The 26,348-nt window shown below is 41.1% G+C and overlaps 1 protein-coding gene and 2 long non-coding RNA genes across 3 annotated transcripts in view; 2 read left to right on the forward strand and 1 right to left on the reverse strand.

The window, feature by feature from the left end:
- LOC145506679 (uncharacterized) lies at positions 1-18,107 on the reverse strand. The gene is made up of 3 exons (XR_014054158.1): positions 18,026-18,107; positions 15,818-15,861; positions 1-1,641 (listed from the first exon to the last, which is right to left on the reverse strand). It is a non-coding gene; the product is annotated as an uncharacterized LOC145506679 (long non-coding RNA).
- Positions 1-26,348, forward strand: part of LOC145506672 (uncharacterized) — a 252,988-nt gene that overhangs the window by 130,662 nt on the left and 95,978 nt on the right. The window lies entirely within an intron of this gene.
- On the forward strand, positions 18,085-23,002 carry LOC145506676 (uncharacterized). The gene is made up of 3 exons (XR_014054155.1): positions 18,085-18,183; positions 21,471-21,545; positions 22,772-23,002. It is a non-coding gene; the product is annotated as an uncharacterized LOC145506676 (long non-coding RNA).

Here is a 26,348-nt window from a genome sequence, read left to right on the forward strand (position 1 = left end):
TGGGGTGGGGTGGGGTGGGGGGGGACTCATTCTGAGGCTGGAATAGGAAAGAGTTTGAATGAGGAAAGTGGCATAGTGATGAATCCTGACCAATCAAAACGCCATAAGACCTACTAAGAGGTGAGATTTACTATTAAATGAAGGTGTAATTGACCCAGTAAGGGGGCTTCTGAAACACAGTTTTGCTCATTAAGAAGCCTGTAGGGCTTCCCTGGTGGCTCAGTGCTTAAGAATCTACCTGCCAATGCAGGAGATACAGGCACAATCTCTGGTCTAGAATGATTCCACATGCCCTGGAGCAACTGAGCTAGTGAACCACAACTACTGAGCCTGTGCCCTAGAGCCCAAGAGCCGCAGCTACTGAAGCTACGTGCCAAAACCACTGAAGCTTGAGAGCCCTAGAAGTCATGTTCTGCCACAAAAGAAACCTCCAAAGTGATGTCCATGCATCACAGCTATAGAGTTGCCCTCGTTCTCCACGAGTCGAGAAAAGCCTGTGCAGCAATGAAGATCTAGCGGAGACAATAAAAATATTAATAAAAAATTTAAAAATCCTGTAAATATTTTCCTGGGTAATGATCTAATTTGTCTTCCAAGTTAGAGGATTTCTTTTGCTATAAAATCAAATCATACAGGAAATGTGTATACTTTGTTTAATTGTTATACACATACTCATTCATGGTACAATGGTGATGCGAATTTTTAGGGGGAAGATGACACCAGTAACAGTGACATTTAGGGTAACATAAATCGAGAAAAACACAACACAAAAAAATCACACACACACAAAGAATCACACTCTTCATTACACATAGAGATATACCTAGTCCCATGGACACAAACCTACACTATTAACCATAATACAGCTTCTTCCTGGAACTATAGTACTGGCCACATGATTCTACTTGCAAGATACTTTTACCAGCAGGGCCCCTATACTCATTCCCAGCAGGAATTTGGAATCAGTGTGTGTCTGCCCTAACACCAGTGAGAAAGCCCCAAACTTCCCATCTACAGAGTTTTTCTGCCCAAGTGAATGATTCTAGAATACTTAACCACTTTCACATTCTGGAAGGGCCACCTGCAAGTACAGAAGAGAAGACGCTGTGAGGAAAAGATCACAAAGATGCACAACCTTTGGTTCATTTGGTGACAGTAGAAAACCTGATGAGGAACAGTGGTGGAATCCAGGGAACCCAGCAAGATCAGAGCATTGGTACTCAGGATGAAAGGCAAGACCTGTGTCTGGAGGATGGAACTTCCAAGTCCATTTGCGTTGGAAATTGCAGACTTCTTTTCCTAGGGGAAATGTTGCTGCAGGAGAGAGACCTCTGTACTCTACAGAGTGTAATGGATGCTAACAATTTTAATATCCTGTGGACTGAGGCATCGTGAGTCTGTAATAAGACTCTCACTCTACATTATCTCAACCCAGGGAATCGTCTCTAAATGGAACAAACACCCTCAAAGATTCATAACTTAATTCTACTGAAAGAAAAATGAAACAATATTTCTATCTCAGACCAGACCAAACAAACAAACAAACAAACAAACAAAAAAAAAGACAGCTTGCCTTGGAGACACAAGGAGTCTCTTCTGCCCTGTCGCAAGGTGGGTTGACTGGCAGGTCCTCAGTTAGATCTAGAGGGACACAAAATAGCTGTCACAACACTGGTGAGGCTGCTGTGTAAACATTCAGGGGGTTTTCTCTTCGTGTAGACACGGGGCGGTGTGTATGGCTATAGGAGATTAATGAGCATGAGCTGAATTTGTGTTCATGCATTCTCTTCAGAGGAGGAAGGAAAGCAAAGGAGAGGAGGAAGGAAATGAAAACAGAGCTTTGCCTTCTAGCTAAGAGACACCTAATCAAAAGGAAATATTCAATCTAATGAAAAGAAAACTCAAAAATGAATGCTACCGTTCAATGAAAGAGACCCATGACTCCTCCTGCTTATTTTGAGCTCCTGCTAAATTGTCACTGTCTCTTGATTTTTCCCACATCATTCTTCCTCCAGGATCCACAGTTGCTGCAACTACATCATGTTTTCTATGAGACTTTGTGCTTGACTAAAAGTAAACTGTTAGAGGACTGAAGTCAATCCTGAGAGAAATATGCTATTCTATTAATTCACTAGTCACGTGTCTTAAAGAAAATCAAATATACAAGATTTGATAATACAGAATTCCTACCATTTAAATACAGCTACTATCAATAATATCATATTGTTCTATAAATGTTTGTTTTCTATACAGTGTGTGCCTGTCCACTGAGTCAGTGGCTGTCCATAGTCACAGGGGCCAAATGTTTAGTGGGACAACTCCTTAGAAAAAGCACAGAGTAAGCATTGACCATCTCTAAACCACAGAGGTAAGAGATTTTCAACAAGAGTCATGGTCACCAAGCTAACAATCAAGTTTTACTTTGAGTTCTTGGTTGCTGCTGTCCCTCGGGTGTGCACTACAGGATTTCATCAAGCGACAGGCTTATGGTAATGCTACCCAATACAATAGCACATCTCCCTGATTCATATCTGTTTGTGCCCTAGTTTAAGCTCTGACACCTGCCCTAACGGATGTGACCTGTATTGTCTGCATGAAGCCGCACAACTCTCTGTGAGCTGTCAGAAGGATGAGGGTCCAGAGGTAACTTTCACACTAAAGACGGTGCCAAAGTCGGCCATTAATCCCCCAGTAGCTGCCCTGGGTTCTGTGACCACAGAGGCCACCTTATAATGAAGGGCAGGGTCTGGAACTCTGGAGCTACTAGTACTTCCAGGCATGAACATGGAGCAGGGACCCCTTGCTCCATGACTGAGGATCACTCGTCTCACTGACACAGCCAGGTCAGGGGTCCAGAGCATTCATACTCAGACCTAGCCCTGGGTTTTCAGTTTGACTTTTCCACTTAAGAGATCAAAGGCTGAGAACATCGATCTCTGCACCATCTCCAGCCAACTAATGGGAACATGAACCAAACCTAGGGAAGAGCTATGTTGATGGCATAAGAGGGAATGCGCAGAGACTGTGCAGTGTTAATGAGACTTTTTTTTTCCACATACACGTGTTAGACAAGAGGTGGTAATAATCCACACAGATAAGTGGAGGATGCCCTGAGCACGTCTCCCCAGGGCACAGGTCCCGTCCCCAGAAACCCCCGAGGTTGCTGGGCTGGCTCCTCCGGCAACTCTTACATTTGCAGGGAGGCTAGGGGCACTGTGCAGCCACCGTGTGCAAGAGTTCAGGAGCTGCTGTTCCAGTGTGTTCTCTTTGAAGATCCCCACCGGGGGCTTCCTCATCTCCCTCTGAAGGACCCAGCTCTGCCCTCCAAACCCCCTAAAGGCAGCAGGGGGCACCCCTAGTTCATCACCAGCTGCAGAGAGAGGTTGGGGCAGCCCTGCCCTCCCCAGTCCTGGGCTCCTGGGAGCAGAGTGAAGGAGACATAGGCTCCCAGAGCTCGTCCAGGCAGGGGGTCACCTGGCAGCTCCACATACCTGTGGGTGCTCCCTGGTCCTGAGGGTCCCAGAAAGCCTGGGGGTGCGCGAGTCTGGGGTTCCTCAGGTTCTGGAACCCTGGGGTCCTGGGTCACCTCAGGGCACCATCTCTCAAGCTGAAGTTGGAGGTTCTGTAGATACTTCTCTGTATGTGTACAACTCCAACTAAAGAATACCGTAATGCATTTTAGGGCAGTGTGCACTTGGGAGGGTTGTGCTAGAGGTAAAGAACCTGCCTGCCAATGCAAGAGATCCAAGAGACTCACGTTCAATCCCTGGGAAAGGAAGATCCCCTGGAGAAGTAAATAGCAACCCACTCCAGTATTCTTGCCTGGAGAATCCCAGCAACTGTGGAGCCTGGTGGGCTATAATCCATAGGATTGCACAGAGTCAGACATGACTGAAGCAAATGAGCAGCACACTTGGGATGAGTGGGCAGGATTCAAGTTACTCATGTTCCTTTTATTTTTCTTTCCGGTTCTGTCATTAATAACATATTTTGATATATTACAGTTTAAAAAGCAGTGTCTTCTCTCAGATTTCCATGTTGTAATATGCTAAACAGGTAAAATGTCCTTTTTTATTACAACAACCTAATAACAGTTTAAAATCATCAATCTCAGGAGCATTTGGTCGTGGGTTAGAAACAATTATTAGGGAATATTGAGACTCCGAGTGTCTGTCCATTTCCAAGGCTCAGGTCCCAGGAGCAGTTGTACTGAGTGTAGGGTGGGTTGGCGTGTTCTCCTATCCACTGTGTCATCTGACCTCCTGCTCCTCCCAGGGCCTAGAGGGAAGGGGGAGACCCAAGCTTTCAGTCCTGGATCCCAGAGTCCCCTGTTCCTCTGCCTGTGAGACTTCACTGTCCAGGGGACCCATGAGTTGAGGTTTGACAGCCAGATGCCCAGGTATACTTGCTCCTGTGGGACATTTCTAAACACTTCCCACTAACAGACAATGCCTTCAGCAAATAGCAGCAAACAGGCCCTGTGCTCTGCAGATGTGAGCCCCAAAGCCAAGTCTAGATCCTGGGAGGTCTTCTGGGTCCTGCTCACCCTCCGCAGGGAGCCCTCCTCTGTCTGACTCTGCACCTCCCAGGGACTATCACCTGTGTTGGTGTTGCAGGCTCTGCTCTGAATCCTTGAAGACCTGCACCTGGACGTCATCCTGGACCCCAGAGTGTTGTTTGGTTGTATAGATTTAGTGTTAGTTTCATCTACTGTTTTATCTATAAGCTCTGTATGTATCTATATGTTCCATATTTATATGTAAGTTTATTCATTAAATATTTTAATCTATTTGTTACTTTATTTATTCATTTATTTATTTTGTGAAAACTCACATGCATTGAATAACACCCTCAATAGAGGTAGAACTTAATGAATTGTTGTAAGCCAATCACCTCAGTGTCCACCATCAGGATCACTCCCCCTTTCACACAACTCAGTCTGGTTGAGTAGGGAACTGCAAATTTAGTTCTCACATCTGTTCTTATGTCATTGTCTTTAAGAATTCTGTTTTCTCACATTTGCTCATTCCACTAGTCATAGGAGATCAGTATTACCCTAGATATTTCATGACTTGCATGTCAGAAGTTTTTGAAACTCTGCAAGTAGTGTAAGAAGTTCATGATAAATCCTGCCCCCCTTGTATAACTGAAATGCGTTTCTCTCTTTTCTTCTTCTTTTTTTTTAAATTAGTTTATTTATCTATTTTTTTTCTTTACAATATTGTATTTGTTTTGCCATACATTGATATGAATCCACCATGGGTGTACATGTGTTCCCCTTCCAGAACACCCCTCCCACCCTCCCTCCCCATCCCATCCCTCCAGGTCATCCCGGTGCACCAGCCCCGAACACCCTGTATCATGCATCGAAACTGGACTGGTGATTCGTTTCTTCTAATACAGAGAATTTCTCTCTGAAAAGGCTCTTAAAATTCTATTTTTTTATTCCCTTATATTTCTCCTGCTCTTTTATTCCAGCTGCCCAAAGGACAGTTCTCATTGACTGTATTCTCATGGTGTTGATTTTGTCCCACAAACTCATTCATTTTGTAAGAGAAGTTTGTAAATCTTAATCTCTCACCTAGTTTTCTCATCACCACATCCCTCTCCTCTCTGGAAACCACTTCTTTGTTCTCTGTATCTATGACTACATTACTGTTTCGTTATTTTGGTTCATTGGTTTTGGCTTTCAGTTTCCACATACAAATGACATCATACTGTGTTTGTCACCCTGACATATTTTACTTAGCATAATCCCCTCTAGGTCCTTCCATGTTGTCACAAATGACAAGATTTTATTTTTCTTTATGGCTGAGCAATAATCCATGTATACCACATCTTATCCATTCACCTCTTGATACACACTTTGAAAAAATAACCATAAGTGGAATTGCTGGATCATACGGTATTTCTATTTTTAATTTTGGGGGAAAACTGCATACTTAGTGTATATAACTTAAGATATTATCAATAATGCCCCCTAATACCTAAAGTTGGTATTTTCCCTAACTGAATTATTTAGAGTGACACTTGGACATCTATCAGTTCAGTTCAGTTGCACAGTCATGTCTGACTCTTTGCGACCCCATGGACTGCAGCATTCCGGGTTTCCCTGTCCATCACCAACTCCTGGAGCTGGCTCAAATTCATGTCTATTGAGTCAGTGATGCCATCCAGCCATCTCACCCTCTGTTGTACCCTTCTCTTCCCGCCGTCAGTATTTCCCATCATCAGGTCTTTTATAGGTGGCCAAAATATTGGAGCTTCAGCTTCAGCCTCAGTCCTTCCAATGAATATCCAGGACTGATTTCCTTTAGGATTGACTGGTTTGATGTCCTGCAGTCCAAGGGACTCTCAAGAGTCTACTCCAATGCCACAATTCAAAGCATCAGTTCTTCAGCACTCAGCCTTAAAAGTTAGTATTTTAGACTATTCCAAATCAATAGTATAGCTGTATAATGGTATCATATAATCTTTTTGATTATATGAATATTTGAATGTTCATTCAAATATAAAAATTGAATATTCCTGATCATCAATGCGATTGATTTTTTCCAACGATTTTTATTATTCTGCAGATCAGCTGCCAACCTGAAGTATTTATCAATTATGCTATCAGTTTTTTCACTTTTTGTGTGTACATATTTAACGTGTATCTTTGAGACTAACAATGGTGATTTATGTGCATTGCATATTTGTCATAGTATTTAATATCAGTTTTTAAAAATAAATTCTTGTCTTGTTTGTGTGTGTGCTTAGTTGTTCAGTCATGTCTGACTCTTTGAAACCCTATGGACCATAGCCTGCCAGGGTCCTCTGTCTATGGGGATTCTCCAAGCAAGAATACTAGAATGGGTTGCCATGACTTCCTCCAGGCATCTTCCCAACCCAGAGATCGAAACCAGGTCTCCCACACTACAGGAAGATTCTTTACCATCTGAGCCACCAGGGAAGCCAGTGTTAGTGTATATTTCAGTTGTATAGTAGGTCAAATGATTCCCCCTTTGTACTTCTCTTCTGTTGACTGGAACTATGTCTCTTAGTGGTTATTTAGAAAAAAGAAGTTTTATCATGATATTGTTACTGTTGGAGAAGGAAATGGCAACCCATTCCAGTATTCTTGCCTGGAGAATCCCATGGACAGAGAAGACTGGTGGGCTATAGTCTATGTGGTTGAAAGAATTGGACACGACTGAAATGACTTAGCATTGTTACTGTACCACATATCCCCATTGTTTTCATTTAAGCACATTTTTACTGACTCTAATGTTACTTCTGAGCTTTTTAAAAGTGGTATATTAATGTTTTATGTTTGTGTTTTATATTATTCTTATAGTTTTTCATGTCCTCATCTCTTTTTTCCAGTTTTTATATTCAGAATTTATAGAAAACTAACTTGCCATTTTTCTTTAATTTATTTATTTAATTTTTTTTTATTCCTTAATACAAGCTTTTGGCCATGACAAGTGGTATGTGGGATGTTAGTTACCCAACCAGATATCGAACCTGTGCCCCTTCAGTGGAAACTCAGAGACCTAACCACTGGATTTTCAGGGAAATTCCTTACTTGGCATGTTTTTTTCTTTTTAAATAATTTATTTTTTAATGAAGTATAATTTTTTAACAGAATTTGTTGGTTTCTGCCAAACATCAACATGAATCAGCCATAGGTATACATGTGTATCCTCCCTTCTTGAAACTCTCTCCCATCTCCCTCCCCACTCCTCCCCTCTAGGTTGCTACAGAGCATCTTTTTGAGTTCCCTGAGTCATACAGCAAATTCCCATTGTCTATCTATTTTACATATGGTAATATAAGTTTCCATGTTACTCTCTCTATACATCTCATTCTCTCCTCCCCACCCCCGCCCCATGTCCATAAGTCTGTTCTCTATATCTGTGTCTCCATGGCTGCTCTGCAAATAATTTCATCAGTACCATCTTTCTAAATTCCATATAAATGCAGTAGTATACGATATTTATCTTTCTCTTTCTGACTTACTTCACTCTGTGTAATATCTCTAGGTTCATTCACCTCATTAGAAAGAACTCAAGTGTTCCTTTTATGACTGAGTGATATTCCATTGTGGCTACAGGACTGGAAAAGGACAGTTTTCGTTTCAATACCAAAGAAAGGCAATGCCAAAGAATGCGCAAACTACCGCACAATTGCACTCATCTCACACGCTAGTAAAGTAATGCTCAAAATTCTCCAAGCCAGGTTTCAATAGTAGGTGAACTATGAAATTTCAGAGGTTCAAGCTGGTTTCAGAAAAGGAAGAGGAAACAAAGATCAAATTGCCAACATCTGCTGGATCATTGAAAAAGCAAGAGAGTTAAAGAAAAAATATCTATTTCTGCTTTATTGATCATGCCAAAGCCTTTGACTGTGTGGATCACAATAAACTGTGGAAAATTCTAAAAGAGATGGGAATACCAGACCAACTGACCTGCCTCTTGAGAATCCTGTATACAGGTCAAGAAGCAAAAGTTAGAACTGGAAATGGAACAACAGACTGGTTCCAAATAGGAAAAGGAGTATGCCAAGGCTGTATATTGTCACCTTGCTTATTTAACTTATATGCAGAGTACATCATGAGAAACGCTGGGCTGGATGAATCACAAGCTGTAATCAAGATTGCTGGGAGAAATATCAATAACTTCAGATATGCAGCTGACACCACCCTTATGGCAGAAAGTGAAGAAGAACCAAAGAGTCTCTTGATGAAAGTGAAAGAGGAGAGTGAAAAAGTTGGCTTAAAGCTCAACATTCAGAAAACTAAGATCATGGCATCTGGTCCCATTACTTCATGGCAAATAGATGGGGAAACAGTGGAAACAGTGGCTGACTTTAATTTTCTGGGCTCCAAAATCACTGCAGATGGTGATTGCAGTCATGAAATTAAAAGATGTTTACTCCTTGGAAAGAAAGTTATGACCAACCTAGACAGCATATCGAAAAGCAGAGACTTTACTTTGCCAACAAAGGTCCGTGTAGTCAAGGCTATGGTTTTTCTAGTAGTCATGTGTGGATGTGAGAGTTGGAGTATAAAGAAAGCTGAGGGCAGAAGAATTGATGCTTTTGAACTGTGGTGTTGGAGAAGTCTCTTGAGAGTCCCTTGGACACCAAGAAGATCCAACTAGTCCATCCTAAAGGAGATCAGTCCTGGGTGTTCATTGGAAGGGCTGATGTTGAAGCTGAAACTCCAGTACTTTGGCCACCTGATGTGAAGAGCTGACTCATTTGAAAAGACCTTGATGCTGGGAAAGATTGAGGGCAGGAGGAGACGGGGTTGACAGAGGATGAAATGGTTGGATGGCATCACCGACTCGATGGACATGGGTTTGGGTGGACTCCGGGAGTTGATGATGGGCACGGAGGCCTGGTGTGCTGCAGTTCATGAGGTTGCAAAGAGTCGGACACGACTGAGTGACTGAACTGAACTGAATCTTCCATTGTGTATATGTACCACAGCTTCTCTATCCACTCGTCTGCCGATGGACATCTAGGGTGCTTTCGTGTTCTAGCTGTTGTAAATAGTGCTGCAATGAACAGTGGGCTACATGTGTCTTTCAATTTCTCTAACCTGGCATGTTTCTAATAAGCTTTATTTGTGGTAAATAATAACTATACAATAATTGATGAAACTTTTTCAGAGTTTTTTTTTTTTACAGTATTTTGTTAACTCTGATGTAATATATTTATATAAATATTTATGCATAGTCAGAAAATGAACATTTGCCAGTCATTTCAAGAGCTACAAAAGTATCATTAGTATTGAATCTAGATGTCTGTTCTAGTGTAATTTAATTTCACCTTACTTTGTTTCATACTTTTTTGGTCTTTTAATGTATGTTATGCTTTCAGATGTAATTTTGACCATCTTTTTCAGACTCATTTCAAGACTTTGAAATGTTGCTCTTTAAAGATTAATTTTATCAGAAAGAAATTTTTAGCCATCAACTTTATTGGCCTTTTGAGCATTGCATTTCTTATTGCTTTGTTTTTAAATTTTATTGAGAGTTCATTTTCAGCAAGAGGACTCAGTTGTTTTTGTTTTTGTTTTCTCTTTCTCTTTTCTTCTGTTTAGCATTTTGAAATTATGTATCTCATGAAGAATAATAGCCTGAAGACATGTTTGAGTGAGTGGGTGCTGAGTCACTCAGTCGTGTCCAACACTTTGTGTCCCCATGGACTGTGCCCACCAGGCTGCTCTACCCGTGGAAGTTTCCAGGCAAGAGTACTGGAGTGGGCTGACATTTCCTCCTCCAGGGCATCTTCCCAATCCAGGGAGACATGTTTAGTAGTATTATTTTTTCCTTCTTTTATTCACTGATAGAAGTAAAATACTGACCTCAAGCACTGAGTTAACCTCAGGTTGCCATAATCATAACAAGTAAATAAGGGCACCATCCAAGAAGGAGCAATACTCATGTGATAGACAAATTCCCTGTTCTCAGAGATTTATCTCATATATGAACCCAGATGTCTTTTTTAGTTTTCTTCATATTTACAGTTGACTTTAAAACAAAGGGCAACCCACTAGGCTCCTCTGTCTCAAAATCGTCTGCTCTTTGATATGTGCCTTAATCCTTTTCAGGGAATTAACGCAGTTTGCATCATTTCTCAGTCAGGACTCTCAGTGTCTCTTTCACACATCTGGATGGGTGTGAGTCCTAACATTTCATACGGTCTGTATAGGCACAGCAATCTTACAGAAAACATATACCCTATCTATCTTGGCAGAGAAGCACAAGTGATCTTCTGTTCTTCTTGGTCACATGTCTTTCTTATATCAGAAAGTATTTGTTCATATTCTGATCAATAGAAGTGATATTTATTATGCCTTCTCAGTTATTTTATTTTTCACCATAAAAGTGCAACTAATTATAGTTAAAAGGTTACTTGCTCACATATTTTCTGTATTGAAATCTAATTCTATATTGTTTCTTTTTTAAATTTTCCCTTGTGTATGAGAATAATAATAATTACATTTAGAGATGTTAGATGTACCAGCTATTTTAAACACATACACATAATTTATTCTTCACAACAACTGTATGAAATAGATGATATTATGTCTCAGATTAGAAAGACAATTTAGGAAAAGCATACTTAACCATTCCTAGGGTATAGACCAAGTAAATGGTAAACTAAGCATTCGTACTCAAGCAGCCTAATTTCAGAGTTCATATTTCAAAATTTATTTTATATCTCACATAGCATCGTTACTTACTTCAGTAAAATTGCATATAACATAAAACAATGTAATTTTTTCAACAACTGATGGTGTGCTTACTTGTTATTAACAGTATCAAAATTAAGCGATTTTCACAATATAAAGCAAGTTCAGTAAAGGACAATAAATATGGAATTTATCTTGTTCAATTGCTCAATCATGTCTGACTCTTTGTGACCCTATGGACTACAGCATGGGAGAATTCCCTGTCCTTCACCATCTCCTGGAACATGCTCAAACCCATGTCAATTGAGTTGGTAATGCCATCCAAAAATCTCTTTCTCTGTCATCCCCTTCTCCTCCTGCCTTCAGTTCCACCAAGCATCAGGGTCTTTTCTAATGAGTGAGGTCTTTGCATCAAGTGGCCAAATTATTGGAGCTTCAGGTTCAGCATCAGTCCTTCTAATGAATATTCAGGATTGTATGATCTCCTTACGGTCCCAGGGACTCTCAAGAGTCTTCTCCAGATCCACAGTTCAAAAGCATCGATTCTTTGCTGCTCAGCTTTCTTTATGGTCCATCTCTCACATCTGTACATGACTACTGGAAAAACTATAGCTTTGACTAGGTGGAACTTTGTTGCAAAGTAATGTCTCTGCTTTTTAAAATGCTGTCTAAGTTTGTCATAGTTTTTCTTCCAAGGAGCAAGCATCTTCTAATTTCATGATTGTAGTCACCATCTGCAGTGATTTTGGAGCCCAAGAATACAATGTCTGGCATCATTTCCCCATTGTTTCCTGATGTATTTGCCATGAAGTGATGGGACTGGGTGACATGATCTTCATTTTTGAATGTTGAGTTTTAAGCTGGCTTTTTCACTCTTGTCTTTCACCTTCATCAATAAACTCTTTAGTTCCTCTTCTATTTCTGCCATAAGAGTGTTGTCATCTGCATATCTGAGTTTTTTGATACTTTTCCTGGCAATCTTAATTCCACCTTATGCTCCATCCATCCCAGCATTTTACATGATTTACTCTACATAGAATTTAAAGAAGAAGGGTGAAAATATAGCCTTGACGCATTCCTTTCCCAATTTTGAACCAGTCCGTGGTTCTATGTTTGGCTCTAACTGTTGCTTCTTGACCTGTAGAGAGGTTTCTCAGGAGGCAGGTAAGGTGGTCTGGTATTCCCATCTCTTAAAGAAATTTCCACAGTTTGTCGTCATCCACACAGTCAATGGCTTTATCATAGTCAATGAAACAAAAATAGATGTTTTCTTCTGGACTTCTCCTGCTTTTTCTATGATCCAACAGGTGTTGGCGATTTGCTCTCTGGTTCCTCTGCCTTTTCTAAATCCAGATTAAACTTCCGAAAGTTCTCAGTTCACATAGTATTGAAGACACGCTCGGAGAAATTTGAAAAACACTTTGCTAGCTCGTGAAATGAGTGCAATTGCGTGGTGGTTTGAACATGACAATGCCTTTCTTTGGGATTGGTATGAAAACTGACCTTTTCCAGTCCTGTGCCACTGCTTCAGTTTTCCAAATTTCCCGAAGTGGAAAAATAAGCAATGTGAGCAATAAAATTGCCTAGAGACACAGTGAGGCTTCCCTAATAGCTCAGTTGGTAAAGAATCCACCTGCAATGTAGGAGACCCCAGTTTGATTCCTGTATTGGAAAGATCCACTGGAGAAGGGATAGCTATCCACTGCAGTATTCTTGGGCTACTCTTGTGGCTCAACTTATACAGAATCTGCCTGCAATGCAAGAGACCTGGGTTCAATCCCTAGGTTGAGAAGATCCCCTGGAGAAAGGAAACGCTACCCACACTAGTATTCTGACCTGGGGAATTCCATGGACTATACAATCCATGGGGTCGCAAAGAGTCAGACATGACTGAGCGACTTTCACTTCACTTTGCAACACTTCAGAGACACATTAGGGATCACAGTGCAGAGACAGAAATCCCAGCTAGAGTGCAGTAATATCACTGAGCAAAGCATATAGGTAAAGAATCTGCCTGTGATGCAGGAGATGCAAGAGGCATGGGCTCAGTCCCTGGGTCAGTAAGATCTCCTGGAAGAGGGCATCACAATCCACTCCAGTATTCTTAACTGGAAAATCCCATGGACAGAAGAGCCTGGCAGGCTACAGCCCATAGGGTCACAAAGAGTCAGACCTGACTCAAGTGACAGATCACAGGTGTGGAACATACAGAGATTAAAGTTTAGGTGCACTTGAGGTAGTTGTAAGTTGCAAGGCAGAGTTCAACATAAGAGGAATCTATATAGAAAAACTCTGCATAGCAATCGCTCTGTGACTTCAAAGAATACTAAACTGCATATGTGTACAATGAAAGTTTATGAGACTAGGAGAAAAACGATGGGGTGATGATATAAGCGAAATAATTCTCAGATTACATGAGGTGCAGAGATATTAATGATACAAACAACATTACAGGAAAGTCAACTGTCAGTAACCTATGCAATTCAGTAAGGTTCCCTGGAGGTTAATATTTTAGTAGTAAAACAATAACAGTAGTATGCCTAATTTGTCTAGTCTAGAACCAAGATAATAATAATAATATTAATAATAATAATAAGCCTAAATTTTCTCCAGAGAAACATCTATTTTACACTCAAAATAGCAATCCTTAAAAGTAATTCTAGAGAAAAATCAACCTGATGTGAGAATAATTTAATTGACTTCTAGAACAAAAGTCAACACTATTTTCAAGAAAAAAATAAATTCTAGACTTTCAGCAATGTAGTAGTTATAATGTCCAACACCCAATTAAGAGTTTCCCTGGTGGTTCAGAAGGAAAGAACCTGCCTTCAATGCAGGAGAGGCAGGTTTGATCCCGAGTCAGGAAGATTCCCTGCAGGAGGGCATGGTAACCTACTCCACAGGGTCATGGTAATTGGACATGACTTACTGACTAAACCACCACACCATCCAATTAAGAAAATTTCTACACATGCCAAGAGACAGGAAAATGTGACTCATTGACAGAAGAATAATGGTAGAAAAGATGAGAGTACTAAAACAGTACTCCGTGTGTTTCTGTGATATAGGATTCAAGAAATTAAAGGAAAAATAGAAACATGAAAACCTAGCTGTAAAGAAGTCACTGTCAAAGAGAAGCTGTTTGATGATACTAAAAGCAGATTAGATACTGCAGCAAAGATGAACACACTTGAAAAATGTCAGTAGGGATTATCCAAAATCGAGTGCAGAGACAGGGCTTCCCCAATGCAATAGCTCTGTGGTAAAGAATTCGCTTGCAGTGCAGGAGATGCAAGAGATGCAAGTTTGATTCTTGTGTTGGAAAAAATCCCCTGGAGGAGGAAATGGCCACCCACTCCAGTATTCTTGCTTGGGAAATTCCATGGACAGCGGAGCCTGGTGGGCTACAATCCAAAGGGTCACAAAGAGTCAGACACGACTGAACATAGACTAGAGTGCAGACGTGAAAAATGGACTAGTTGTTCCTAGTGGGTAGGTGTAGGGATAATGGGAAAAGGTTGCTAGTGAGCACTAAGTGTCTAAAAGTAAAATAATGTGTGATGGACAAAACTTAATAAGGCTTGGGATTATAATGTCCATGAGAAGGGCAGGTTACTAAGTTACTAATGAGAATTCTATCAAACATGCCAGTGGACTACTAACAATTATTTCTATATTGAAGAGACACTACTACAATATCAAATTAAAATATTTTTCTGATAAAAATAGTGGATGATTATGATTGATCCATGCTTTTTGCAGCTAAATGCATAATTTTCATCATTTATATAAGTTGCTATGAGAATGTATTTTAGACTAGATATAGATTTAGTTAGGTTTAAAGTAACATAGGTTTGAATAAAAATCTGTATTACTCACCACCTGGTGAATGAGCTCTGATCATGCACTAGCTCTCACGTTATAATTAGCCCACACTTTAATACTTTCTAATTACTGACTGAGTGTATGCATCAGTGGATTTGGACTCTGTGGGGCTGCAAAGAGTCGGACTAACACAATGAGCGACTAACACAATGTTAGGGAGACTATAATATAGCTACATTTAAAAAAATAATTAAATGCAAATACAACTTCGGTAGATTTACTCTGTGGAATAGAAACACTACCAGAAGTTACACATATATTAATATTATTATATTATTTTTTTATTTCACTCAAAGACATGCAAATAACTTTAAAAGCAACCTTTATTTTTCATGGGTCCTATACATAGAATTGGGCTTCCCAGATGGCTCACTCGCAAAGAAACTGCTGCCAACACAGGAACACAGGAGCCGCAGGAGACTCAGGTTCAATCTCTGGGTCAGGAATATTTCCCTGGTGGAGGAAATGGCAACCCCCTCCAGTGGGAAATCCCATAGACAGAGGAGCCTGGTGGACTATGGTCCATGGGGTCACAAAGAATTGGACAACTGAGCCACTGAGCACACAGCAGAGCATACATAGAATTAGGTAAAAACGAAGATTTGGAGGAAGTCAACAGTATTTGTCAAGAGAAAAGGAAGTTTGCCTGTTATTCTCTAGGAAATCACCAGATGCCAGAGAACTAAAATCATAGTTTAATTTCATGCATTTTTATACAATATTTTTGGATTTCCTAAAATTACTCACTTATATCATTGAGACAGTCTCACAGAAGCCTTCTGATACCTAGACTGTATGCAAATAAAAGGAAAATAATAATCATTGTCATAAGCAACTATATATATATAAGCACTATATATATATAAGCACTACATATATATTAAAACAAGGGAATCAAGTACTCAGGAGTGATATATACCATTAAAACATGTAATTGTTGAAAGTCGATTAGGTAAGTTTTAGCCTTTTGCCCAGTTCCTTTGCCAAAAGCTTGGGTATTAATTGAACCAAATATAAAAGGTGTGTGGAGAACAGCCAGATAATTTATTAACTCTTAAGCAGTACTCTTGCCTGGAAAATCCCATGGATGGAGGAGCCTGGTAGGCTACAGTCCATGGGGTCACTAAGAGTGGGACACGACTGAGCAACTTCACTTTCACTTTTCCCTTTCATGCACTGGAGAAGGCAATGGCAACCCACTCCAGTATTCTTGCCTGGAGAATCCCAGGGACAGTGGAGCCTGGTGGGCTGCAGTCTATGGGGTCGCACAGAGTCGGACACGACTATAGCGACTTAGCAGCAGCAGCAGCAGCAAGCTGAGCCAACAGTCTGTTCCAAGACCAATCTGAGAATGTATCAATCACATAATTGCTCAGAGTAACTATAGTAGTTATATATAATATATTCATGAGAAACTGCTAATGTCTAAGCTTGTGGTTTTGCAATGATGTTAGTTCAACGAGGAAATGAAAGCCATGTATGATTCACTGAATCAGACAGAATAGGACTTCTTAAAGCACATGCATAGATAAAGCACATGTAGAGACCTTTTAAAGCACATATAAGCCCAAAACTGGTGAGATGAAATGAGTTTTAAAACATCTAATCATCAAGGTCTTAATCCAAATAAACAGTACTAGATATATCTTCATTAGGGGGTAATGAATGATGAGGTTATTACTTGGTGATTTCTTTCTTTAGAACTGCTTTTCTATTGATGTGTGCACGTGTGCACACGTGTGTGTGTGTGTGTACATGTGCATCTTAGAAGTTACATATGTATGGGGATAATTAATTTTATAAGCAACACATATTAAATTCAGATGAATTCAATACATTTATTTAAAGGGCCTGTTATATACCAGACATTAATATTGTTGTTTAGTTGCTGTCATGTCCAACTCCTTTGTGACTCCAAAGACTGTACCTGCCAGGCTCTTGTGTTCATGGGATTCCCCAGGCAATAATACTGGATCACCATTTTCCTCCTCTAGGGGATCTTTGCGATTCCGGGATCGAACCACATCTCCTAAATCAGCAAGCGGTTTCTCTACCACTGAGCCTCCAGGGAAGCCCAGGATTAACATTAGATGGTGGGAAACTATGGGTGAAAAAGAAGCAGTTGCTTGAGGACAGCAATAGAAAACTACATAATAATAAGATGCAAAATAATTTAAACACCCTATTTCTATTCACATATAAAAGCAACATTCATTAAGAGTCAGAGGATATTCAACGAGCTGAAGTTTAATGTCTACAGGCAGCAGTCGGAACGGGAAGACTGCAGCAGACTGGCAGCCCAGGGGCACAAGCTGAAACTGCTCTGCCACTTAAGTCACGTGGGTCAGCAGATTTAATGGTGCTCGAAGTATTATTGGTAGACAGAGAGGTTGTTTGTCGCTACTGGCAGGTCCCTATAGGTGAATCACAAATCCTACCCTTATGGTTTTGAAGCAAACATCAGACATCATCTATGATGTCATCTACATCCTTTTCAAAAGGAAAATGAGTATCCTTTTGAACATAGCTTTTGGCTGGTTTCTGGGTCTTGGTAAAGACTAAAGCTTAATCGTGGGCCACCGAGTTACCATGCATCTTGAGCCGTCCATCATAAAGCAAGATATTCTGACCTACCAAGGCACAAAGTCAGGCAGGTGTGACAGTGCTCCATTATCCAATGGAAGTGGGGATGAAGGAGACACGGGTTGAGCAGGGCTGAGGGAAAAGTAGCTTGTGTGAAGGAAGTAGCTCACAGCCCCGTGGCTCCTACTCATATACCACATTCTTGAGCCCAATAAAGACAGTACTGCGTGATATAAAGAGAACACCCAAAGCTGACAGCTGTGGCCATCTAATTTCTATCTGGGGGTACCTCTAAAGGACAGGGCTGAATGGAGACACCCCCAGGAGACTTGTAACAGAGCACAGCCAAGTGCAGATTCAGCACAGCCGTACCTGTGAGCTATTACTCTGCACCCTGTCACCAGGCAACAAGTCCTGTTCAGCCATTTGCAATGGGCTCCTCCCCCAAGGAAGCAACTGTCAGTGAGTGACCGTTAGTGGGGGCGTTCTGACAAAGTCAGTGGAGCAGGGATAGTCAGGTGGACAGTGAGGTAAGAGTCAATCTTGGCCTTCTCCCCAGAGGGCTCCAGTTCATCCAGCCTCAGACCAGTGGGTGATCTGAGGGTTCAGGGGACATGTAGGGGGCTGTGTCCTGCTGATCTCCAGAGCCCTCACTGTGGACCCTACTGGCCGCGCCCAGGCCTTGAGGAGGCAGTGACCCTCTCCCCGTCTCTGCCACCTCCTGGCAGCCCTGTCTGCCTGGGATGCCATCTGCAGGACCTGCTCCCACACCCCCACCACATGGCCGGCCTGAGGAGCCTGAGGGCCAGTTGGGTTGGGCACCCGGCTCCCTCAGCGATGACGGCTGAGCAAGGTCTGAGGACCCGGCCCTGAGGGCGCTGCCAGCTGAGCTCTGACTCAGCCAGGACTGGACCCTGGAGGGTAAGTGGTGCCTCAGGCCCTGCCCTTTCTTGTCAGAACAGAGCCTAACACTCATGAGATATTTAGGGGAACAGGTACCTGACCATGACCCCCCAGAACAAGGGGTCTGACACCGAGATGTTTACAATTCAGCACGCCCCTGCCTCACCTTCCTAGGAAAGGGCGTCACTGAGAGCTTTCAGGGAGTTTGGGGTTTTTAAGGCATGAGCCACTCCTCTGCTTGCAGGGCCCTCAGTACATCTTTCTGGGCTCCACACCCTGACCTTCTGTTCTTGTTTAGCCTCCCTGTAAGGTGGGCATAGGGACTTCTTTTTCAGTAAAAGGCAGAGCTTCAGTCAGCGTAATTGCCTGTTTGTTTTTGCCTATAAGGAGAGATGCCAAATGACCAGCTCAATACCAGTTCATAAAATGTGGCCAATGGTTTGGTGGAATGATCAGGGCACAATTGTAAGATTCACGAAAAAACAGTCCTGAAGATGGTATGTAGATAGATGTCTTTGGAAACAGGGTAGTAAGATAATTTTGTTCCATGTGAATTAGTAAAAACAAAACAAAACAAACAGAAAAGAGGGACTTTAGCAATCAAGTGACTAAGACGGCCTCTACTATGCACGTCTGTCAGCATCCTGCTCAGCCACCTCTGTCGTTCCCCAGTGACTCATGAACAAAGCAGCTCTGGTGACAAGGATGGGATCAGCATAAGCTTAGCAATGCTGAATTCCACCCCCAAGGCTGGCCTGGCTATAGACACTGTTGAATGTCCATATACCAACAATGGAGACTGACGCTGAATCCTCTGAGGGGATCAGACAGCTACTTGGTGGCAGACTGACTACCGTATATCCCTTTCTTTATAGAATTGGGAAACATCTTGCTTTTAATGGAAAATACACTTACTCAGAAAATGAATTTGCTTTCCTTGTCCACAGTGCTTGCCCCCAGACTACCATGACTGCTGTATCCACTGTCATGGTTTCCCACACAGCTTTGCTTCTGAACTAAATCCTCCAGAATTCCCTTTCTAGTGTTTTTCTACTTTGGGTAGGCTACAGGAGATACACCCCTATGAAATTTCAAGCAGGCTGTGAAATAACTAGTTTATACTGTGTTCATACACTTCCCAGAGACTCAGTTATTCTCAGCAATGCTGTGTGGGAATTTTGCAACTGTAATTAAATTAGTTTAGTTAATCTGTCCTAAGCAGTCAATTTTATTAAAAGATATATCATCCTGGGTGGGCCTGACTTAGTTAATCAAAAGGCATTTAAAAGAAGGTGTGTGCCATACACAAAAATAAACACAAAATGGATTAAAGATCTAAATGTAAGACCAGAAACTATAAAACTCCTAGAGGAAAACATAGGCAAAACACTCTCCAGCATAAACCACAGCAGGATCCTCTATGACCCACCTCCCAGAATATTGGAAATAAAAGCAAAAATAAACAAATGGGACCTAATTAAAAGTAAAAGCTTTTGCACAACAAAGGAAACTATAAGCAAGGTGAAAAGACAGCCTTCAGAATGGGAGAAAATAATAGCAAACGAAGCAACGGACAAAGAATTAATCTCAAAAATATACAAGCACCTCCTGCAGCTCAATTCCAGAAAAATAAACGACCCAATCAAAAAGTGGGCCAAAGAACTAAACAGACACTTCTCCAAAGAAGACATGCAGATGGCTAACAAACACATGAAAAGATGTTCAACATCACTCATTTTCAGATAAATGCAAATCAAAACCACAATGAGGTACCATTTCACACCCGTCAGAATGGCTACTATCCAAAAGACTTCAAGCAATAAATGCTGGAGAGAGTGTGGAGAAAAGGGAACCCTCTTACACTGTTGGTGGGAATGCAAACTAGTACAGCCACTATGGAGAACAATGTGGAGATTCCTTAAAAAACTGGAAATAGAACTGCCATATGACCCAGCAATCCCACTGCTGGGCATACACACCGAGGAAACCAGACTTGAAAGAGACATGTGTACCCCAATGTTCATTGCAGCACTGTTTATACTAGCCAGGACATGGAAGCAGTCTAGATGCACATCAGCAGATGAATGGATAAGGAAGCTGTGGTACATATACACAATGGAATATTATTCAGCCATTAAAAAAGAATACATTTGAATCATTTCTAATGAGGTGGATGAAACTGGAGCCTATTATACAGAGTGAAGTAAGCCAGAAAGAAAAACACCAATATAGTATACTAACACATATATATGGTATTTAGTTAATCAGTAAAGATAACCCTGTATGCGAGACATCAAAGGAGATACAGATAAATAGAACAGTATTATGGACTCTATGGGAGAGGGTGAGGGCGGGATGATATGGGAGAATGGCATTGAAGCATGTAAATTATCATATGTGAAACGAATCTCCAGTCCAGGTTCGATGCATGATACAGGGTGCTCGGGGCTGGTGCACCGGGACGACCCGGAGGGATGGGATGGGGAGGGAGGTGGGAGGGGTGTTCTGGAAGGGGAACACATGTACACCCATGGTGGATTCATGTCAATGTATGGCAAAACAAATTCAATATTGTACAGTTAAAAAATAGATAAACTAATTTAAAATAAAAAAAATAAAAAATAAAAAAATGACAACATCAATTAGAAACTGTGGTCAGGAGCACATTCTTCAGAAGAAAATTTTCCTTCTTGAAATAAAATGTTCTAATTGCTGGTCAAAATGGGCTTGAGAGTTATTTCAAGACAAGCTCGTGCCTTTCCCACAGGCATCCTCTCTGTTTTCTTTTGGGGCTGTGGACTCAACAACAAATTCCCATTTAGTTTTCTGAGAGCAAATATGAGAATGAAAGACCTGTATGCACAGTACACAAGATGCTGACACCCTCACACTGTTGTCTTCTCTCTAATCTCAGGTGGATGGTACAGCCAACAGAAGCAATTTGCATGCACGGACATCCCTCTGCTGAGGAACAATCTAGCTGATGAAGGTGAGGTTCTCTTGCTGGCTCTGGTTGGAGAGGAGCCCTGATCCCAGGTGCCTACTGGGGGTGAGGGCTGGGAGTGCAGAGCAAGAGACTGATCCATATATATATATATATATATATATATATATATATATATATATATATATATATATATGGTGGTCTCTGTGTTCACAGAACCCAGGGGAGCTATGGGCAGATTAACAGTGGACTTTTGGCCCAGGTATTAGTAAGAAAGTCACCTCGAGACCTACATCCTTTTGTCAACTTACAGAGAGTTGTGTAGGTTCATGTAGACAATACAGGTCTCATCCATCAGTTCACGTGTCACTGCATAAACAGATAAGTGTGGGGAAAATGTGTTATTGTATCGGGTAACATTACCTTTCAAGGGATCAATTCCTGTAGCACATACCCAAGGGTTAGTGACAACAAAGAACTCAAAATAAAACTTGATTGCTAGCCTGGTGAACATGAGTCTTACTGCCAATCTCCTACATGGATTACAGACAGTCAGTGCTTACCCTGTGCTTTCTATAAGTAACTGTCCCAACAAATGTATGGTCCTTGTGAGTATGGAGAGACACTGACTCTGTGGACATGCACAGCCTGTATAGAAAAACTGATATTGATAGACAAATATGATATTATTGATAGTGGCTGTATTTAAATAGTAAGAATTCAGTATTATCAGATCTTGTATATTTGATTTTCTTTAAGACAAATGATAAGTGAATAAATATAGTAGCATACTTTATCCAGGATTGAATTCCGTCCTCTAACAGAGATTACTTTTAATCAAGAACAAAGTCTCATAGAAAGCATGCTAATTAGAGTAGCAGCAACTGTGGATCCAGGAGGAAGAGTGATCTGGGAAAAATCAACAGACCGTGGCAATTTAGTAGGAGCTCAAAATAAGCAGGAGGACTCGTGGGTCTCTTTTACTGAACAGTATCATGTGCTTTAGAGTTTTCCTTTTTTTTGTTTTTTTCATTGAATATGTCCTTTTGATTAGGTTCCTCTTAGCTAGAAAGCCAAAGCTCTGTTTTCATCTCCTTCCTCCTCTACTTTCCTTCCTCCTCTAAAGAGGATGGATGGACACAAGTTCAGCGCATGTTTACTAAACGTCCACATCCGAACACACCACCCCATGTCCACACAAAGAGAAAACCCCCTAAACGGTTTCCAGGCAGCCTCTCCAGTGCTCAAATAGCCACTCTGTGTCCCTCTAGGTTTCACTGAGGAGCTGCCAGTTAACCCAACTCGTGACAGGACAGAAGAGACAGTGTTTCTCCAAGGCAAGCCTTTTTTTGTTTTCAAAAAGTAGATTTCGTTTATGAGTATTGAGGGTGTTCATTCTGGATATAGACAATTCCCTTGATTGGGATAATGTGGAGTGAGAGTCTTGTTACCAACTCGTGATGCCTCAGTTCACAGTATATTAAAATTGTTAACATCTGTTACACTCTGTAGAGTAGAGTTCTCTCTCCTGCAGCAAATTTCCTCTAGGAAAGGAATTTGGTAATTTCCAACCCAAATGGGCTTGGAAGTTCCATCCCCCAGGCAAAGGTCTTGCCTTTCATCCTGAGTGTGTGTGCTCTGACCTTGCTGGGTGCCCTGGACAACACCACTGCTCCTCATCAGGTTTTCTACTGTCCCCAAATGAACCAAAGACTGTGCCTCCGTGTGACTTTTATCCTCATTGTGTCTTCTCTTCTGTATTTGTATTTGGCCCTTTCTGCACGTGAAAGCGATATGTATTCTAAAATCTTTCACTTGGGGAGTAAAAGCTTTGTAGATGAGAAAGTTGAGGCTTTCTCGCTGATTTTAGTGTAGAGGGCAAATTGTTTTCAAATTCCTGCTGGGAATAAGTGTAGGGGCCCTGGTAATAGAAAGTAAGTTATAAATAGAGTAATAGGGCTGATTGTTGTGGTTCCAGGAAGAAGCTGCATTATGGTTAATAGTGTGAGTTTCTGTCCATGGGAATGAGTGTGTCTCTATGTGTAATGTGTAGTGTGATTTTTGTGTGTGTGAATATTTTTGTGTTGTGGTTTCCTTGACATTTGTCACCCTAAACGTCACTGTTACTGGTGTCAACTCCCCCACATAAATTCCCATCACCACTGAATGAGTGTGTATATAAAATGAAAGTATACACATTCACTGTTTGCATTGATTTTATATGAAGTGAACATCCTTTAACCTGGAAGACAAATTTCATCACTACCCAAGAAAATGTTTACAGGAATTTTTATAATTTTTATTAATTTTTTTACTGACTGTGCTGGGTCTTCTTTGCTGTGCAAGCTTTTCTCAACTTGTGGAGAGCAAGGCCTAGTCTCTAGCCATGGAGCGTAGCCTTCTTGCTGTGGAGGCTTCTTTGTTGCAGAGCATGGGTTCTAGGGCTCTGGGGCTGCAGTAGTTTTGGCCTGCGGGCTCAGTAGCTGCGGCTTCTGGGTTCTAGAGCACAGGCTCAGTAGTTGTGGTGCATGGGTTTAGTTGCTCTGCGGCATGTGGAATCTTTCTAGACCAGGGATCGAGCCTGTATCTCTTGCATTGGCAGGAAGATTCTTAGCACTGAGACACCAGGGAAGCCCTACAGGATTCTTAATGAGCAAAACTGTGTTTCAGAAGCCCCCTTACTGGGTCAATCACACCTTCATTTAATAGTAAATCTCATCTCTTAGTGGTCTTATGGGATTTTGATTGGTCATGATTCATCACTCTGCCATGTGTCCCATTCACAACCTTTCCTTTTAGAGCCTCTGAATGAATCCTCCCCCCTCATCTCAGGTACTTAGTACTGGAGAGGCTCCTTCCTTCTGCAGGGAGCCCCTGCTAGTTTCCACATGCCACACCCTTTTCTTGAGGAATCTGGGGAAAGAAGAGCCTTCACAAATAGATGGAGGAACTTCAGCCCAGTTTTGACTCTTGAGCTTTCAAGTGTCCAGTCAGCCCTGTTAACTCCATGCACTGTGTTGTTCAGCTGGTCTCTAGAACTTTTCCATCTTGAAACTAAAATTTTATAAACATTGAACAGACACTCCCTGTGTTACCTCCTCCCAGCTCTTTAAACCACCCTTCTGCTCTCTGCTTCTCTGAATTTTCCTTTAGATACCTCAGGTAAACGGAGTCATGCAATACTTGTCCTCCTCTGACTGGCTTATTTCCCTCTTACCAGTGTCCTCCAATTTTATTCATATTCCTGCAAATGACAGGATTTCCTTCCTTATAAAACACTGAGTCACACTCCAGTGTATGTATACGCCACATTTTCTTCATTGATTCAGCTGCTTTTGGGCACAGGGCAGTTGTTCTCTCTTGGTTGTTGTGTATAATGTGGCAATGGACATGAGGTTATATATATCTCTTGGACACTGTAGTTTTATCTCCTTTGGACATGAACTGAAAAGAGTGATTTCTGGATCTAATGATAATTCTGCTAATAATATTTTGGGGGACTTCCAAATTGTTCCATAATGGCTATGCCATTTTAATTCCATAATGGCTATGCCATTTCTACGAACCGGGTACAGAAGTTCCACTTCTCCACATCCTTGCCAATATCTGGGTGTTTTTCTTCCTCTTTTCTTTTTTAATGATACACATTCTGAAAGGTGATATTTCCTTTTGACTTGGTTTCCATTTCACTGATACTTAGTGATGCTGAACACTTTTCCTAATGTATTGATCACTTCTCTGTCTTCTATGAAGAAATATATATTGAAGCTTTATACACATTTTTTAAACTCAGTTATTTGCCTGCTGTTGTTGTGAGGTTGAATTGTACTCATTTCTTATATATTCTGCATATTGGTCTCTTATTCAGATACAAAGTTTGTAGATACTTCCTCTCATTCTATAAGTTACCTTTTTTTTTCTGTTGATTGTTGAGAAGACTGTTCTTTCTTCACTTGGTTATTTTAAGTCCTTGGCAAAGATCATTTGGCCACACATGTGTCAATTTATTGGAGATTCCCTTCTTATGGTTCATTGGTCTCACTGCCTATTTTGTCGCCGGTAGAACACTGTTTTGACTGCTATGGCATTCTTATGTGTTTTGAATTCAGGAAGCCTTAAGACCACATTGTTCTTTGCTCTCAAGATTATTTTGTCTCTTTGGGTTACTTTTGGTTTTCATAAGTATTTTGGAATGAATTCTCCATTACATGAAAATGACAGGAGATGTTGTGAGAGGTTTTGATATATATGTACATCACTTTTAGTAGTATAGAAAGTTCAACAACACTAAATATTCCAGTCTATGAATATGCTATGTCATTCCAATTACTTGTCTCATTTTGATTTCAACAGTGTCCTATGATTTTCAGTGCACAAATATTTCACTTCCCAAGGAGACTTTTCCACTGCCTTGCCTGGATCCTCTAGAGTCAGGGATGGGAAAGATGAGCTCATGAAGACAGTGAAATTTCCTCCCTCCCCTCTATACCTGCCCTCTTGTTACTTGTAGTACAGGAGCTCTGGGCCATGCTCTTCACTTCTGCCTATAAGTGAGCCACCTACTGGGAATTTTCTTTGGATCTGAGTGTTCACCTTACTACAGGAATGTCCACAAGGACTCTCCCAATGCCTGGTCTGGGTCCAAGACCCCAGATACCTACAAGTGATCATCTCAGGCCATACAACCTTCTGCAATAAAGAACAACTACAACAAATAGTTCAATGCTTTTTGCTTATTTTTGGAGCTCTTAGAGCTGAACTTTCCAGTGTAGTAGTCACTAGTCAGATCTGCCTATCTATAATGAACATATTTCAAGCAATAATTAACTTTAAATTAAAGAAACAACA

This window comes from Giraffa tippelskirchi, chromosome 5, assembly GCF_054371585.1.
Source record: "Giraffa tippelskirchi isolate mGirTip1 chromosome 5, T2T-mGirTip1v1.2.pri, whole genome shotgun sequence".
In the NCBI taxonomy this organism is placed as follows: Eukaryota; Metazoa; Chordata; class Mammalia; order Artiodactyla; family Giraffidae; genus Giraffa; species Giraffa tippelskirchi.